The sequence below is a fragment of the Olea europaea genome, chromosome 5, assembly GCF_002742605.1.
Source record: "Olea europaea var. sylvestris chromosome 5, O_europaea_v1, whole genome shotgun sequence".
NCBI lineage: Eukaryota > Viridiplantae > Streptophyta > Magnoliopsida > Lamiales > Oleaceae > Olea > Olea europaea.
In genome coordinates, this window is record NC_036241.1 from 13,370,863 (window position 1) to 13,383,131 (window position 12,269).

Genomic DNA, 12,269 nt, shown 5'->3' on the forward strand with positions numbered 1-12,269 from the left:
CCTTCCACCGACACCGCTCACTCTTGCTGCTCGCCACCCCCAAGCCCCAAATCATTCACGTACGTCGTCTGTGCACATTTATTTATTGTTCATTTGAGTTATTTTTCTTGTTGTCAATTTTGAGTTTGTAGAAAACTGGAGAGAAATGCATATGAGGGAAAATGTAAGTATTTTTTTCTCAATTTTGTGTTTATTAGATCCAGAAAAACACCTAATATTCCATTCAATTTTCAAAATGAATTCTATTGAATTATGTGGTGTTGTTAACAAAAACTATTCAATAGAATCTAGAAAAGAATAAAAAGCCATGTTAATCCGACTTATCTTCGTTTTGTATTAATAATCTGTAAAAGTTAATGGATTCTTGATGTATATTAACCACTAGAGAATGAGTGATTAGTACTGTAGGGTTTTCATTTTTACCTTTGATTTCTATGAGAAAAACCTTGGTCGATGTCCCCTTTTGTTTATATTTCTGTTTGTGCACATCAAAAGCTTAGTAATGTGCAATTAAAAAAAAGCCATGCAATCTCCCAAAACCGTTTTGGGGTCATGCACTGATTACTGTGTGCTGCACACTAAATTATGTTCCATCTAAGTTGGTTAACAGAACTCCATACGAGCTACGGAAATGCAATGTCTCAATTTATCTCATATGAAAGTTTGGGGTCGTGACGCTTATATGGATCGCCTTGAATCGGATAAGTTTGAGACTAAATTCGATAAATACATATTTGTGGGGATATTCAAAATAGATATTTGAGTATCAATTCTATTATCTCATTGTGAAAATTTTTTTCAGTTCACGACAAATCGTCCTCTTAGAGAAAATGTTTGCTCTAGGAGAGGACAGTGGGAGCAAAATAGAACTTGAAAGAGTTCAAGAGTTCATAGAAATAGTTAACCAAGTAGATGAATCTGACTTTGATCCCATATCTGATGTGAGGCATACTCTTGATCAAGAAGTAAAGACTCCTAAGGACATGTTAGCACTGGGTGAATCTAGTAGGATCATTGGACCTTCAACAAGGTGCGAATCCGTGATTACTAATCAGGTATTGCTGGTCTAGGATAATGAACCTACTAATTGAACAAAAAAAAAAATCAAGCATTGACTTAAAAGAGATAGCAATAGACCATGAAACCTAAGATGAACTCGACGTATGTGAACAAGGATTGGATATTGGTCGACCCTCCTGAAGGGATAAAACCCGTAAGTTGGAAATGGTTTATGAGGAAAAAGGTCGACATGGATGGGAATATCCGTACATACAAAGCAAGGCTAGTAGCAAAGGTTTAAGTGTTGCCTTGACAAAACTTTTTGCCTGTAGCCATGCTGAAGTTCATTCGAATTTTGATTATAATAGTTACATACCATTATTATGGGTTAAAGTAAACATCTTGGAGCTGAAATTTTCGATTTGATAGAAAAATCAAAATGTTTGATTTTATCAAATATGAAGACGAATTATGTGTTTGGAAGAAGATAGTGGGAATAGTGTCGCATCCCTAATATTATATGTAAGACATATTATTAATAGGAAATAACATCCCTACATTTCAATCATTGAAATTGTGGTTGTTAAATGATTATTCATGAACGATATGGGAGAAGCATCTTGATCTATAGAGATAGATTTAGAAGATTGTTTAATTCATCCCAATCTATATAGATAAAATCTTAAGAATATTTTATATAGAGAAATTGGTTTACTCTTAAACAGTATGTTGGAAAGGTTCCATACATGAAACAATCTTTGATTCAAAAGCATAATCTAATATATGATTGCTTTAGAAGCAACCAAGAATTGCAATGTGGATCAAGATGTTCATTAAGGAACTTGCAGTAGTTCCTAACATTTTTTATCACATGCCATTGTATTGTGATAACAATAGAACTATCACACAAACGGAGAAACTAAGGTCTCATCAATGATTCAAACATGTATTAAGACAGTATCATCTCATCATAGAGATAATACAAAAAATGACATAAAGAAAGAAATGAATTCCCACAATTGACAATATTGCAGATCCACTGACAAAGAGTTGTCAAAGTATAAACATGATCTTCATGTAGACTCTTATGATATTGGATAGATCTAGTGCAAGTGGGAGTTTGTAAGTGTTATTTCTTAGATCCAATCAACCTCGGACATAAATACTTTTAATATCTATCATTGATGCAATTTTATGGCAGATTTATTATTTAATTAATACTCAATTAAATTAAATAATCGAGTCCATAGATTCAAATCTCGATAATTTGTTAATCACAAGAAGTTGTGATTATGAGATACAAATTACATATGATTGAATCTTAAATCGTTCGTAGTCGTAAGTAATAACGAGATATGGATATCGTTATTATGGATAGACCATCACGTGTGACATTTCTTACTTAAGAAGTAAATAGTTAATCTCACAAGCTCAAGTATGGTGACACTTTAATGAATACGTGGATGTTTTGTTTTAGAACAAAACATTGGAGACCCGTCGAGAGATTTCACATGGATAACTGTCTGAGTGCCAGTAATTAATCTTTAACGCTCAGTAGTGAAATTGATCATTTGACTTGAAATCGTCATAATGCCTTATATGAGGACAATCATGCTTTTGATAGTGTTGTACGTTGTTCTGCCAAAGACCGCTAATACGGGATCGTTAGGGTATGTCAAGAATCGTAGGAAGGTTGTGACTGGCCAATAGAGGATTCATCATTCTTAAATAGTAAGATATTATGATCTGCATTTCATTCAATTAAGTCGATAGTGAAATCATTGGCCAAGATGTGTTCAGAAGTCGAAATTGAGTTTTCGATTTATATTAACTCATGAAAGATAATGATCGATAATCAGGATTGACACGCTTCCATATCTTGTAATTGATCGGATCATATTGACGAAGGGATTATAGTTTTATGGTAAACGAACGAGTTTGGTTTTGTCATACCATGTGATATTTCCCATCACATGTGTTGCCCTGACACATTGCTATATGTCAATCTGGGACGACGAGTGTGAATTTGTGATAAATTAAAATGGTATTTTAATTTATCGATTTTGATTAGATCAAAATAATATTTCATGTCGTTAGGTATTGTGATCGGGAACCTGATGGGTCGTAGACAAAAGGAGAATTGAAAGATTGTGATTTGTCAATTAATTATTTTAACAAGCGTTGGATGAATTAATTAATTATAAGCCCGAATTTAATTAAATGTGTTAATTAAATATTAGACCGGATCAGACCAAGCCCGTTTGGGTTTATATAAATATAATTAGAGTTTTCAAAATTTGTAGAGAATTCGTTCTTACTAGCATAAGAAGAAAAAACCCTAATCTTACAATCTTGTTCCCTGTGTGGATCACCGTTAGAGGTTGGACAAATGGATAACTGTGAGTGGCGAATCAAGATCGTTGGAACGAAAGAATAGCAAAGGAGTTTGTAGATCTCGTCAAAGGTACGATTTTCTATCACAATTTCTATTTAAACACAGAAGGATCCTTGGCGGGAATTAAAATTTGTTTTATTTTTCGCTGCGTGTGTTTAAGTAGATTCCCAATAGCATGTTGGTAATCAAAAAAATGAACAAATTTTTTTGAAAAAAAATTAAAGTTTATGTGCATGCCATAAAAAACTTCGACCTTTACGGCAGGTGCTAGAATACCGTTAAAAACTTAAATAAGAATTTATGGTGTTTAATTGCACGCCATAAAAAAGTGACCTTTTACAACGTGCAAGAGAATGCGGTAAAAAGTGTTTTAAGGCGTTTGACACGTTCATAGACGGCGTATATTGCACACCGTAAGAAGTGAACACTTTTTTCAGCATTGCTTTATACGGCGTGCGACTGTGAAAACTACATTTGTTGTAGTGATGGTATCGTACGGCTGCTTGTAAATTTAATAAGAATGGAACAATTGGCCAGATTGATTGCCAAAGTAGCACATCGGTTTTTCAAACCAATTTAAAAAATCGAAGGTGTAGCTTCAGTAACAAATCGAAGATATAGAAAACTGGAACACCGTCATAGAAAAGCTCAGACATTTTTAACATTGTTTCTAAATTGTGAGTCTTCCATACTTATCCTAATTGGTGTTTTACAAGCATTCTAATCTTAATAACGCATATATCTATGAACTCCAAACTGTACATATTTTAAAACTAACTAACGAAGCCGAAGGAAGGGTCAACCACTGTAAGCTATGATTTTTCCTTTTATTCATCTATATTACTAAAACCTTGACAAAGTGAGACATCTTATTTCCCATCTCTCAGAGTACTCTATATCATCTATTTATCTGGTCTAGTTGATCTACATGTTAATAAAACTCTATAATTGCATATGACCTATACATTGACTTGAGTTTCTTTAAGAGATGAAAAACACATACTATAACGATTTAGGCCTCGTTGTCAAGTTGTTTTATCACACATATTGTTGCTTTGGAAGGGAATGTGCTCTCTTACCTCTCACAACTTTCCTTCACATCCCCTAGGATTTCAATCAAAGATCCCTACCTTATGAAAGATTTAAGTAGAATAACGGTACCCATTTGACAAGTCAATACTATATAAGCCACATCCTGATAGCATCAATTTTCACAAAATATCAAGGGAAAATCATTTCATATCAATGATATCGCATAAAAAATTAGCATATGGCACCAAAATAATCACTTCATGTCATTTTTATCCTATATATTTCATAATTCATAATTGATAAATCAAAAGTATTCTTTTAGCCTATCTAGTTCTACCATGTCGTTCATATAAAGCCCCTATTTGACAACCATTATAGGGAAAAAATAATATTTTGAATGGTGATTTTAAAGAGAATGCATGATTAAAAAGTTGAGAAAAATTTTGGGTTTAGGTACAAAATATTTTATTCTATGAATGTTTGCTAGAAAATGAGTCTATAGAAAAAAGGATTTTCAAATAAAAGTTGTTAAATCGGGGCAAAAAATCAATCAATTCAATGTTGTTATACGCATTAACATTGCACGTGTTATTCTGAACCATTGTATATCGTGTAGTTTATATATGCCGAAAATCATGATAATATATATAGCATTAACATTAAGTTTACAATGATTAACAAGATAATAGATGGTTTTTTTTTAATTCATAATATTAATCATCTCCAATTTCATTCAGTTCTATACGTATAGAGACGGGATTCATATCGCTAATGTTAATGACACTGTGTTTTGTTCGATAACCAAATCCACTCGTGAAAGATATGAAACGATAATGCTTAATCAATGTAGTCAAACGACTTGACAAATGATTCTATAAATAGCATATATCATATATGAAATCTTAACTTAAAATCGGTAGAATATTTCTTGAATTCAAGATGTCATCACATATAATGAGTTCCAAATCCACAATAAAGTTTTCATGACTAGAAATTTCAGCAATCGAGGTATCTACTCTCATTTGAATGAGTAGAGTTTGGATTCTAAATAGGTTTGTATTATAGAGGCATTTAAGTAATTATTATGTCAATTCAATTACGATTTATCAGTTTGTTATAGTACATTATCTAAAATACCATTCTACTAATCTTATAGCATGTAGTGATATTTTATATAATTAATTATAGTATATTTGGTATTTAAAAAGACCAATATTATCTCCAGAGTTATTATTTGAAATGGCCTAGTTACAATAATTTAAGTAGACAATTTTACTTTTAACAAACTCACAAAAAATTCAATAATAGGTCATAAATCATATTAAAATATTATACACATTTTAAGATATTATGAATGAAATTTAGGAAAGTTATTTAATTTAGGATACTTTCATAAGCAATATAATATTCAAAAATATATTATTTAATAACTATTTTTCTCACCTCCCACTTTCTTTCTCTTACACCTCCCACTTTCTCTCTCTTACAAATTTCCTAGCGGTTTCAACGTTATGAATTTTTTTTTTTTTAACAAATTAGGTAGTTACATTTGTGGCACCAGATAAAATTTTATGATCTATAATTTAATTAAATAGGTCATGATCACAATAACACATAATTTGTGATAATGATTACATACTAGCTAGTTACAACCACAAATACACAGTTCAAGCTCCTAAAAAACATCACTAGAAATTTGATAAAATGGTGTTGTAAAATGAATTTAAGATAAATGAGTATAACAAGTATCTACACATAAAACAAACACGAAAGCTTATGTGATTATATGTCTCTATGTAGACAATATGTTAATAATGGAAAATAGTCAAGAAATAATATTAAACACCACGTGAATGTTGACAAGACATTTTGATATGAAAAGCTTGGAAATGTGATATTAGAGATTAAGATTTATAGAACTTTGGAAGGAATTGTACTCTCTCAAACTCATTACATTGTATTACAACACACCCTTACTCACAACAGCAATCACAGCACACCAACAATCAAGCAAATACTATGATTAGTAGAAATCACATAAATCATGCCTATGTTTTCCATTTAAAGATTGTTCCCGTCACAGTATTCATTTACCATATGCAGCATATAATTTCACCTATAAATGTATGCACAAATATTGTAAAATACATGAAGAGGATTATTATAATTTTTGCATCCTTCCTTCATCACTACCTCTGTTCATCAAACTTTATTATAGTATCAGAGCCTTTCTTTCACTGCGGCCTCTTCTAACTTCTGTAAATGCCCAGAACAACAACCATCATGTCTGACTCCACTCCTTAACAATTGATCAATGACCTCACATCCCCATATTTCTTTACTCCCGCTAATAACCCTGGAGCCATATTAGTGCCTAATCTCCTTACTGGAGAAAACTATCATGCCAAACGCTCGATGCGTATGACTCTCAATGCTAAAAACAAGCTTGCTTTTGTTGATGGTACTCTAAAGAAACCATCAGACACACAAATCACAATACTATGGAATCGTTGCAGTGACATGGTTCTCTCTTGGCTCTTAAACTGTATTGACAAACCTCTTCGATAGAGTTTGATTTATTGCACACAACCTTCAGATATTTGGGTTGATCTGGATAACCCCTTTTTCCAAAGCATTCAGCGCCGCCTCTACCGTCTTCAACGTGATCTAGTTAAACTCAAGCAAAAAACCATGTCAGTCACCACATATTACAACACCATCAAAGGGTTATAGGATGAACTCACTGCCCTAACTGAGCCCAACCCTTGTAATTGTGATGGTTGTAAGAGGGTGGAGGAAGCAACCAACATCGAACGGTTATTCCAATTTCTCATGGGACTCAATGACTCCTCCAACATCCGAAGCCAAATCCTAGCCATGGACCCACTTTCCATTGTCTCCTAAGCATATGCAACCATATACTAAGAAGAAACCAATGCATCTTGCAAATCCCTTTGCTACCCAACCCCGACACCACTGACATGGCTGTCATGCGCACGTACCCTTCAATCAATCATGCGTCTCATGCTCGCAATGGAAAGAAGTGTACTAAATGTGGAAGGGATGGACATTTTGAGTCCTCCTGTTTCAAAATCATTGGGTACCCTGCTCACTGGAACACCAATAAGCCGAAACAGTTGTTTCGGCAATCAACCTCTATGAGAAATTAGCAAAATGATTCGGGCAGTGACCGGCCTCCCATAGTGAACATCGTGTTCAGTAGCTCAATTCTCTCTACTTCGAGTACAATCCCTGGCCTATCCAACGAGCACTACCAAAAATTGATGGAACTATTGTAGCCCAGCACCAAAAACTTCCCCGCCTTCTCTGGTATTTCTCCCTCAACGTCCTCTTTTGCCCCAAGCCCTTGGATAATAGCTAATGGGGCTTCAGCCCATATATCTTGTATGTCTAATTAGCCCAAGGCCACACATATTTGAGTCCATTGTCAATCTCTCACATTACCAACAGGCCCCACGACCAAAGTCACGTATATGGGTCACATTCTTGTTTCTCCTCAATTATGTCTTTACAGTGTTCTTTTCGTTCCTGATTTTAATTATAACTTAATCTTAATTAGTCAACTCACTAAATCTTCTAATTGTGTTACCATCTTTTTCCCCTCTATTTGTTTGTTCCAGGACCGACAGACAAGGAAGCTGATTGGGATGGGTGAAGAACGTGATGGCCTCTACCATTTTAAACCGCTTAATCAAGTAGCATTCCAAATCACAGCAAACCCTACATCCACACTAGACTTTTGGCATCTTCGTTTAGGTCACCCTTCAAATTCTTGCATTTCAACAATTCTATGTTATTCTAACAAAATTAGAAATTGTGACAGTTGTATTCGAGGCAAACATACACGCCTTTCCTTCAAATTGGTCAAAAATAAAAGTACTTTTGTCTTTAACAGGATTTATTGTGATATTTGGGGTAGATATTCCTCTACAACTGGTACACACTATTTTCTTACAATTGCTGACGATTTTTCACGTGTTACTTGGGTGTACCTCATGCATTTTAAATCTGATGCATTTAATTGTCTGACCACATTCATTAAAATGATCCACACACAGTTTAATTGTCCTATCAAACATGTTCGATCGGATAATGGTCAAGAATTTCTATCTCATCGTATGCAAAATTCTTCCTTAACCATGGCATCATTCGTGAACGCAATTGTGTTGAAACACCCCTGCAAAATGGTGTAGCTAAACAAAAGCATCGTCACCTATTAAATGTGGCTCGATGTATTCGCTTTCATGCACATTTACCTACCTTCTAGGTTGAATGCGTACTTACTGCTACTTATTTAATTAACCACCTACCAACCCCCTCTCTTAATGACAAAACACCTTATGACATTCATTTCAACAAGCCTTCCAAATATGATCATCTTCGTGTTTTTGGATGTCTTTGTTATGCACACACTTTAAGTGTTCATCGAGACAAGTTCTCACCTCATAGCACACCATGCATATTCCTAGGCTACTCTCAAACTCCACACACCTATCATGTCCATGACTTGCAATCCAAAAAGATATTCCTATCTCGTGATGTCTACTTTGTAGAGTCTAACTTTCCATTTGCTATTGTACAACTTTCAAATTCCTCATTACCACGCATTTTGCCAGACACCACACAGTCCCTCGATATAACTTATACTACCTTACCTTCAACCCATGATACACATGAGACTCAAGCAAATGATGTTGGATCATCTTCCCAAGCACCACCTTCACCAGACATTGAACTATCTATTCCAAATGATGATGGACCTACGACCTTCCTCCACCTCCCTAGAAACTGTAATCGTTCTACCTCCATCCCCTAGACCTCGACGCACAGTCTCTTGTCCCACATATCTTCAAGATTACATTTGCTAAGATCTACCTCCAGATGGACCACGTTCATCATCTCATTCCTAGTCTTTTTCAGGTATGGTTCACTCTTTGCCTAATTTTCTTTCTTATCATTTTTTTAGTGCAAAACATCTTGCTTTCCTCTCTTCTGTCTCCAAAAATGTTCAAGACCCTGTCCTCTACTCTCAAGCTATACTTGAGCCTCATTGGCAATAGGCCATAGCTTCTGAAATTCAAGCCCTTGAAGTCAATCAGACATGGACCCTTGAGCATCTTCCCCTGGTAAGAAAGCGATTGGTTGCAAATGGGTTTATAAAATAAAATTGAGTGTAGATGGTTCCATTGAACATCATAAAGCTCATTTAGTTGCCAAGGGTTTCACTCAGGTAGAAGGCCTTGATTATACTGACACTTTTACTCCTGTAGCTATACTTGTTACTGTTCGTTATCTTCTTGCTATAGCTATAGCTAAACATTGGATTCTTCAACAATTAGATGTTCACAATGCTTTCCTTCACGGTGATCTTGATGGGGAAGTATACATGCAACCACCACAGGATATTGTCGTCAGGGGGAGACACGCGTATGCCGTCTCCACAAATCCTTATATGGTCTCAAACAAGCCTCATGTTAATGATATTCAAAATTATCTCATGTTCTTATCCTTACAGGTTTTTGTCAATCTTTAGCTGATCATAGTCTTTTCACCATGATCGAGGGTACAACATTTACTGTCGTTCTTATCTATGTTGATGATATCGTAGTTGCTGGTAATGACATCTTTGCCGTCAATTCTATCAAACGACATCTTGCACCGACTTTCAAAATCAAAGACCTTGGTGATCTCAAGTATTTCCTAGGGATTGAAGTTGCTCGATCTCCTAAAGGCATCTTTATAATCACAGGAAATATACTTTGGACATTCTTTCTGATTCTTGTCAGCTCAGCTCTCGCCCAGCTCAATTTTCCATGGAACAACATTGCAAACTTAATGACTCGGATGGTGAACTTTTGGATGATCCTAACTTATATCGATGATTGATTGGTCGTTTGATCTATGTAACTATCTCTTGTCCAGATATAACCTTTCATGTCAACATTCTGAGTCAGTTCATGCACGTTCCCTGCAAGCCTCACCTTCATGCTGCTCATCGCTTGCTCCGCTATTTGAAGACTATTCCTGGTTATGGCCTCTTCTTCTCATCCAACTGTAGTTTTCAGATATTTTCCTTCTGTGACTCCAATTGAGCAAGTTGTCCACTCACACGATGTTCCACAACTAGTTTCATCATCAAATTGGGTGATAGCCCCATCACTTGGTGCATTAAGAAACAAAGTACTGTCTCTCGCTCTTCTACTAAAGCTGAATATTCTGCTATGGCTACTAAAACTTGTGAACTTGTTTGGCTTTGTCTCCTTCTACAAGAACTTACTATGCCCCATCTACAACCTATTCTACTTCACTGTGACAATCAGGCTACCATTCATATTGCACGCAATCCGGTTTTCCATGAACGAACCAAACACAATGAATTAGATTGTCACCTTCTTCGTGAGAAAATTAAATCCGGTCTTCTTACTACTTCCTATGTTTCGAGCTCTCAACAAGAAGCTGATATTCTTACTAAATCTTTGGGACGTGAATTATTTGTCTTCTTTCGCTCCAAGTTGGACATTATGGATCTCCATGCTCCAACTTGAGGGGGAGTATTATAGTACACCCTTAGTCACAGCAGCAATCACAGCACACCAGCAATCAAGCAAATACTATGATTAGTAGAAATCACATAAATCATGCCTATGTTTCCCATTTACAGATTGTTCCCATCACAGTATTCATTTACCATGTATAGCATATAGTTTAACCTATAAATGTATGCACAAATATTGTAAAATACATGAAGAGGATTATTATAATTTTTACATCCTTCCTTCATCAGTACCTTTGTTCATCAAACTTTATTACATTGAGAGTGTACTTGAAAGGTATAATGTATTTAAGGAAAGTCCTGTGAATAATCCCTATTGACACAAGTTTTGTAACGCCTCGAGCTCCGGGAGCCCGTAAAGTTACATAGACCTTAAATTTATAAAATTGTACCCAACTAATTTATAAAATGTAGCAATTTAACTTGTATTAAAAATATTAAGGCTCCAGAGAACTCATTACAAAATTTAAGAAATTTTCGTTCGGAAAGTTTAAACTTTCAGCTTGTAGGACTTTCTGAAATAAATCTTGTTCAAGAAACAAATGAAGTCCAAAATTTACAAATTTTTACTGTAGACATCATACACAGGGGAACTATAGGTTAAAAGTTCGTAGATAAATTCAATCAATAGATTTGTTAAAAATTCTTTCTAAATTGAGGCAATCTGTTCCTAGGTACAATCTGACAGCTGTTGGAAAAATATTCATAACTTGAGTTTTATAGATCCAGAATTCATGATTCCGAATCCGAGGGATAGATAACTCATCTTTTCCAACTAGAATCACCTCAAAATTCAAAGTGTTTAGGTCTAGGTGAATTTTTAAACTTAAGAGGCAAAATCTGGAAATATTTATTTTCCAGTAGTGTAACTCAAATGAACTGAATTAAGTCACCATAAAAAATATATCAAGAAATTTCATCATCAATTCAATCTTCAAGCTTTCAAGAAACACTAAATTAAAACATCTCAAATTTATCAACCATAACACAATGTAAAAAAATAATAATAATAATAATAAGAATAAATAAATAAATTAGTGGCAAACTAAAATATAAGAATAAATTTCACTAAAAATAGTATGTGTCATTCATGCCAATCCACCGCTGGATCTCTGATTATTCTAAAAAGGGTTAAATAGAAGTGAGTATCTCAAAGAAATACTCAGTAGGCTACACGTGCTACATGAACATGATAATCATATATTTAATCATGAATTCTTACATGTTGTTGTCATAAATAAGCAAATCGATGATCAAATGATGTACTCA